This window comes from Lactuca saligna, chromosome 3 (assembly GCF_052625555.1).
Source record: "Lactuca saligna cultivar CGN05327 chromosome 3, ASM5262555v1, whole genome shotgun sequence".
Classification (NCBI taxonomy): domain Eukaryota; kingdom Viridiplantae; phylum Streptophyta; class Magnoliopsida; order Asterales; family Asteraceae; genus Lactuca; species Lactuca saligna.
Window position 1 is genome coordinate 51,035,740 of NC_136419.1, and position 8,123 is coordinate 51,043,862.

General features: G+C 31.2%; 1 pseudogene; it reads right to left on the reverse strand.

The window, feature by feature from the left end:
• Window positions 1–6,243: 6,243 nt before the first annotated feature.
• On the reverse strand, window positions 6,244–7,111 carry LOC145035506 (kirola pseudogene; annotated as a pseudogene).
• Window positions 7,112–8,123: the final 1,012 nt, after the last annotated feature.

Below are 8,123 nucleotides of genomic sequence, written 5' to 3' on the forward strand. Positions count from 1 at the left end.
ATTTAGAGTTGCAATTATCCAATGCATCGAAAAAGACCAAAATATCCCCACACTGAGAGCCAAATCTGTCATCAAGTTCTTTTGAAAGATCTCCATCAGACATGAAAAACTTTAGCAATTGTACCCTTGAAGGATCCTTTATGATGCTGTCTATGATATCAACAGCTTTGGAGACTCCACATTCGTTAACAGAGCTATCAACACTTTCTCTTCTCTATCTTTCTGCTCATTTTTTCTTTTCTTTCCCATTTTCTGTTCAGTCTTGTCGCGCACACACAAACACCATCTAGGAAGTAGGACGACGTGAACGATGGTGGAGGTGATAGCCGGCGGTGGCTGGTTTAGGGCTTTTAGAGAATATGAGATATTTTTGTTCAGAGAGAGAAAGTGGAATCGATGAGAATGTAAGCTTCGGTTACTTTATAGCAGAGATGGCATCATGCTTGAAGGTGGTTACAATCAGCATTGATTTTGGGTGGATGGTAGGTGAAGCGGGGATGTCGATCGACGTTTCAGAGTAAAATCAGAGATTGGAGAGCCCAAGAGGAGAGAATGAGAGCCCAAGAGTAAAATCATAAATGTATGGAGTGTGACTGAGTTTTTAGGGTTCAATGGTAGTGACGATGGCTTAGGGTTTGCAGATGGTGGTGTGGGGGTCGTCGGTTGCTTTACAAAGAGATATGAAGTCGAGACGAAAAGACGAGATTGACCCATCTGGTAATAAACGGACTCGGGAAGCTGAACAAAATGACCCGAGATTGACCCATCTAGTAACAACGCTATTGATGCCATTCCTTCCATTTTCTACTGTTCATCCTCCACTTCCTCTACTGCTACTTCTTCACCATCTTCTATTTTTTCTGTATTTAGACTTGAGAGTATAATTAGGGCTTTTTCTAACAATTTCAACATCGAGTGGGAGATATGGTGGTTCCAGTAGGTAGAAGTGAGGGAAGAAGTAGGCAGCAGTCAATGTCGGGAGGGGGAAGGAAGGAGCGTCCATAATTTGGGCAAGAGGGAAAGGAGAAAAAAAAGGAATTAAGGCGGGATTTTTAATTTTTTCAGAATTTCATTTCCCCCTACTGTTAAAGGATGGAACGCGCGTTCCATTAAAAATTATAAAGCGACATCCTTAGACGACGCGCATTTTATTATAGGTGCCCTCCGTGTTTTTTTTAGACACTGATTTAAGGGCGCGCAATAATGCGTGTCTTCTATCCTTAAATTTTTTGAAGAGATGAGATTTTTCTAATGTCACTCTCCTTTGCGTAACATAGATCAATGAGCGTCGAATTTTTCGCGTCGTAAAAGGCCTTTTTTCTAGTAGTGAAAGTTAAAAAATGAGACTGATCGAAAGGATAATGAAGCATCTGGTTTAGGAAAATATAAAAAGAAAGGTATTTCAGAAGAAGACAACGATGAAAATCCGATAATGTTTGAATCAGAAAGGATTGCTATGGAGAAAATAGACAAAGAGCTTGATGAACTCAATGCTCTTCGGAAGAAATTCGAGGCAGAAGAAGCAGAAGCTAAGAATGCGAATCTAATTCTTGAAACTCATAAAACCATGTTCCCTGCCTGGTCTCTTGATCATATTCAGAAAGAAGCCATAGATGATTAGAATCTCTACTGGTTGGAGCCAACAATCTTGTTGGACTTAAATAATGATGTGGAATGTTAGATTGTTTTTTCCATCACTCCGAGGGTATTTCTCTTTAGATGCTTTGAGAAGATAGAGAAATCCATGATCTCTGACAATGCAGAAAATCAAAAGCTTTTTTGGTTTTACTTGAAATATGAGAAACCGCAGTGTGAGACATGGAGCCTAAAAAGAATTATGGAAGTGAAGGTTGGACTACCAATTCAGACTGAAGACTTCTTGAATATCCACTTCAAAGGATTTCGAGGTGCCAATCACATTCTTTACGAGTTCACTTTGGCTGATTTGTAATTCGTTAACCATTATGATTGGTTATCTCTGTTCTAGATTTGTGGTAAAGGATGCTCAAAAGTATAAGCCTATTATTCCACACTTGAAATGGATGATAAAATGTTACATCCTTGAAATTGTGAAGATGGATGTTGATATCACATCTATTATGAAGAAGAGCCCTATTTTGAAACCTAAAGAACAGCCGAAAGATATCCAAAATTTGAATGTAGGAGTCATTTGGAATAAGCATTGGAGAATTATTTACAAAAGAAAGGAAGATGAAGATATCCACAAATGCATGTGCTTCTTAATGGATAAACACCTGTATTCTATGAATGTACTAAAACTAATCATATCTTTGGCCGAAGCCAACAAAGAAAACTATGATGCCGACATCAAATGCATTTCAGATATGATTCGCTGGTACTTGTCTATTTGAAGTTCACTTTTGAAGATAATGCCAAAGAATTTGGACGCGCAAAGACAATAGTGAAGACCTCCTTCCGATTTGACACAAATGGGGATATTGTTAGGCCTAATATTTTGTTGTGTCAAATGTATGATATTATATTTATGTTTATTCTAAAATAGGTCTGTCCATGTTCGAAACCAGTGTAAGTTTTAGTCTATAAATAGTGTGCATGTAACTTTTATGGTTACGACTTTTTAAAGTAAGTACATTGTAGTTCCGCATTAAGAAATATTGTATTGTTGTGATTAATAATTATTTGGCACATTTTTGATCATTGTCGTTTCTTGTATATAATTCAACTAAAAAATATAGAATGTATCAATCTTTATTGTTTTCACAATTTTGACCTTGGGGTTGATATGGAGCGGACATAACCACGTCCTATTAATTGACATGTATGGTGTATGTGGTAATTTGGGAAGTTCACTAAGCTTTATGCTTACAGTTTGTGTTATGGTTTCAGGTACTTCTAGTTCCAAAGGGAAGGGTCCGACATATGATGGCACATCATCCCCCCACATGACTTCCACACTTGATGTTTTTATACTATGATATTTTCGAATATTATAATGAATGACGGTTTTGATGCAATCAACGAATGAAAATAATTTTTTAGATTAAAATTTTTGGCAGTGTTTTTGGGTTGTTGAAGTTAGGTTGTTTGTTGATAATATTGATTAAATTGATAATAAACAAAAGTGCATTGCTAGTATGATTAAAAGTTAGGTTGTTTGTTGATAATGTTGATTCAATTGAGAATAAACAGAAGTATGTTGCTATTATGGTTAAAAATTAGGTAGTTTGTTGATAATATTGATTAAATTTATAATAAAGAAAAGTATGTTGTTATTATGGTTAAAAGTTATGTAGTTTTTGATTAAAATTGATAAAATTGATAATAAACTAAAGTGCGTTGCTATTATTCTTTAAGTATTGAATTGGATTGCCATTTGTAGGTTGATATTGCTATTAGTGTTTAAGTATTGAATTATGTTACCATTTTTTTTATGTTGAGAGGTGCGTGGGCAAGTTTCAATCATTGAAAAACAAAAACAAATGAAAGAACAAATGAAAATGATTATGAGGATTTTAAATATGCCTGGATATCAACCTCGTGACCCCCCCCCCCTCCCCGGATAATATACCCAAGGACAATTAATTTGTATAAACTTCGTATTGTTTTCTTGTTTGTTTTGTTAGAGCTTAGTTTGTATGATATTTTGGATATTGGAATCGAATGTGTAAAATTTGGTATTAGGGGCATTTTACTTGTATATTTTGTATGGTATTTGGGACATATATAATTGAATATGGTACTTACCAAAAAAATGGAAATTTTTAAAATTTTATTTTTTTTAATAAAACAAAATTAGTGATGGATTTCCATCGCTAAATAGGTCTTTAGGTATTCGGTAGGTAAGAAGTCAATCTTGAATTCCATCACTAATTCATAGTAAAATCTATAGCTAAATAGTATCGTAGGTATTCTTTAGGAAAAAGTCAAATTTAGTCAAACTTGACTCCCATTGGTAATGCGTAACTATTTATTAATGTAGCTATTCCATAGAAAAAAGTCAAATTTGGCTAAACTTAATTCCTATTGTTAATCCATAGGAAATCCGTAGTAATTTATTTCCGTTGCTATTTTGTAGGAAAAAGATGAATGTTGTCGGTAATCCGTAAGAAATCTGTAGCTATTTATTTCCATAGCTATTACACCTATGGAAAAAGACGTAGGTGAACCGTATGTGTAATTTACCCACGAGCAATTATGCTACAAGACCTTTTCCATAGCAATTCCGTAGGTATCGTAGTATATCTACCGAATACCTACGAATTGTGTCGTAGCTAATGCCTCATCTTTCTAGTAGTGATCCATAAGTAAGGATAATGTCATAAAAAACCTTAAGTTTGGCAGAAAATGTCGGTTTTACCCTTCGGCAGATTTTTGGTTCATTTATACCGCAAACTTGTCATTTTTTTGTCGGTTTTGCCCTTGTTACCTGCAATAGCAGGTTTCCAGGTTATTATGAATTATTTTTTATGAAAAAACCCTTAAGTTTACAAATATTTTGCAAAAAAACCCTTAAGATATATAAACATATAAAACATAAATATATATTCAAAATTTTATAAAACTAAATATTTTTTTACTGAAACATATTTTTAGCTTTATGTATGGTATATTTTATATTTGTTTGATATAAAGTTTTTTATTTAAATTTTAAAAAATTTACCTAATTTTATCAAAATTTAAATATTTATTAATTAATGCTTAAACTTTTCAAAGTAACATTAAAAAACGTCTGTTAACTAATAATAATATGACATTAGTGCCATTCAATTAATTTTTTTTAAAAGAAAAATAAAAATGTTTTATATGTTTAAAATGTTTGAATTTCAGAAATAATAAACTATCATATTTTATATAAAAATAAATATATTTATATAATAAATTAGACAAATATATTTATATTTTATATGTTTAAAATGTTTATATTTATTTTTGATGTTTAACATGTTTATGATATTTTTATAAAAAAATATGATAATATTATTATGTATTTAAACATATAAAAAATACGATATGTTAGTATTTCTGAAATACAAACCTTTTAAACATATAAAATATTTTTATTTACCTTTTAAAAAAATTAATTGAATGTACATGATACCATATTATTCATAATAACTATTTTAGCATAATTACTTATTAACTAACAAATGTTTTTTAATTTTGTTTTGAAAAGTTGAAGTATTAATTAAGAAATATATTCAAATTTTGTTAAAACTAGGTAACTTTTTTAAAATTTAAATATAAAAACTTTATATCAAACAAATATAAAATTTACCGTACATAAAGCTAAAAATATGTTTCAGTAGAAAACTATTTAGTTTTATAAAATTTTGAATATATATTTATATTTTATATGTTTATAATCTTAAGGATTTTTTTGCAAAATATTTGTAAACTTAAGGGTTTTTTCGCAAAAAAATAATTCATAATAACCTGGAAACCTACTATTGCAGGTAACAAGGGCAAAACCGACAAAAAAATGACAAGTTTGCGGTATAAATGAACCAAAAATCTGCCGAAGGGTAAAACCAACATTTTCTGCCAAACTTAAGGTTTTTTATGACATTATCCCTCCATAAGTATAAATATATTACACTCATAATTTAATCTATTATATTTCAGTAAAAGTAAGTTGTGGTCAGAAGAAACAAATCAACCTATGGTTAAAAGTAATTTATCCTCACGACTTAATTTCTTTTATGAGAATAAGACCATAGTCATGATATAAAAAAAAAAAAAAAAACTTATGACTATAACTATTTTATGATCACTATTTAAATTATTATACGTGTCTAAAAGTAACAATAGTTATGAAAAACGAAAAAACAAATGATTATGCATATTTTATGGTCACAATTTAATCTATTACGTGATACTAAAATTTTTAAAAATATTCATGACAAACAAAAAATGGTATGACTTATAGTCACGACTAATTAAAAAATGTGTCGGTAAGTTAGCAATAGTCATAATAAACAAAATAACCTAAATAACCTGCGACGAAAAGTAATTTAATGATATATAATCATGACAATTAAACATCATCCTAACTTATCATTAATGAAGCAATTTTTCCGACGCATTGAATAATAAAACCACTCATAAAATGTTTATTTGATGGTTTTTTACGCTAACAAAAGCCAATTTTGTACTAGTGGTGGTTACTGCCGAAGTTGATGCATTGAATAATAAAACCACTCATAAAATGTTTATTTGATGCATTTACAATTTTTGCTGACCTCTTTTAAGATTCAGAACATATCAAAAAACAGCGACCTAAATATTTAAAAAGCAATTTATTTTTTAGAATTAAAAAATTTTTTCTAATTTTTTCACCTATAGACTTTAGTAGTTTGTCACATAATTAAAATTTAGTATATCAAACTACGTTTATTATGACAATACCATTTATTACATATACCAGGCACGTAAAACATAAGATAACAACGTAGTGCAACATCCGATACAAAGAAAATCCTTTATTGTCGCCTGTATTGATATGGCATTAGATTTTGATTTATTTAATTCGGGAGTTGGCAAGCCTCTATGTCTCTGGTAACCTTCTCGTAGAATTCCATCAGCGTATCGGGATCAGGAACATTTGGGTTCAACTTCTCATACTCAACAGTCCATGTGACAATGTTGTCTGAACCATCTTTGTCTACTTGAATATGTATAACAAAGGTCTTATATAAATCCATGAGATCACCTTCAACAACCTTAAATGTGACCGACTTTTTTCCCTCGTTGAAATCCGTGGTTATTGTTTTTCCAACACGGTCTTTTCCATCTACAATGTCGTCATATCATCAAAAACATTGAGTCGAAGTGCATTTACGTGGACAAAGAAATACATTTATATGGTTCCACTCTATACTACATCGAATTTCTAGTAATTAAACAGACCATTATAAAAATATAATAGGGTACACATGTGTGGCTTACCATGAAAATAGTTCCAGACGAGACAACAGCCCAGGTTTCCAACTTCACCTTCATGGACTTGGCAGTTTTGGATGTAAGTCGGTGTCAAGGTGGGAACTTGGTTGGGGTTTGCCTTCCATAACTGGTGAAAAGCATCACAATCTGACTTAATCTTAACCTGATTTGTTTTAGTACTAAGTGCCATATCTCTCTCTAGGTTAGTGCTTGAATGAGAATTACTTGCTCCTGTCATCACAATTTATAGATCGATCAATAATATCCTCCATTCCCCACCACCTAATAATTTAATCACCTTACTATTCATAATGCTAAAAAATAGTATGTACTCATAAGATTTAAAAAGAACTATTTGATCATGTGATTCATGTTTAATTAGATGTGCATATCTTATAGTAGTCATGATTTTATTAAAGTTAACCAAGAAAAAAGTACCTGCTATTTTGCGTATTTATTTTATCATCCAAATTACTCGGAATCGCTTATTAATTGATGGATTATTATTTACTCCTTTACGGTATTAAAAACATCTGTTATTTTTATATATTAAAAATATGCAAGGGGGTTGAAAGTGTGCAAGGTGTGCAAGGTGTGTAAGACGCAACAAAACTATATACTGTATTATAATTTTATGTCCACCATTGTTGTCGTATTTAGTATATGAGTTGGGTGATAGACCCACCTTGTGTACCTTGTGTTCCTTCGTATTGTTTACCGGGTATCGATTCTTGCTTCCCCATCATCTGCTCTATTTTTTTACTAATGAGTTTAACTTCATAACTCTTTGTTAAATTTCATTACACCTAATTCATGAGACATCACTTTTTTTTTCTAACGCAATTCTTGAGTCCATTAAGTGGATTTATAAAATTACGTCTTTTTTCCTTTAGCTAGGAAAAAAAAAAAAAAAAACAACGACAACAACCACCACCAACACAAAATTACATTTTCTCCCTTGGTTAGCAAGTTACGAATTTCTTTCTTTTTTCTAACCCGATTCCTATTTTTTCTACGAGTTTCAACGTTTCATTTTTAAATTTCAAGTTTACTTCAGAAACAGAAATGCTCAAGTAGTCAAGTGTCATGCAAGCTTGTTGGACGTGGATTCCACATTTCAGTCTTCTAAAAACATTAGGAGAACCTTGTGGTTTATGTAATTATAGAAGATAATATATTGTATTATGGTTATTTTGTTTTGA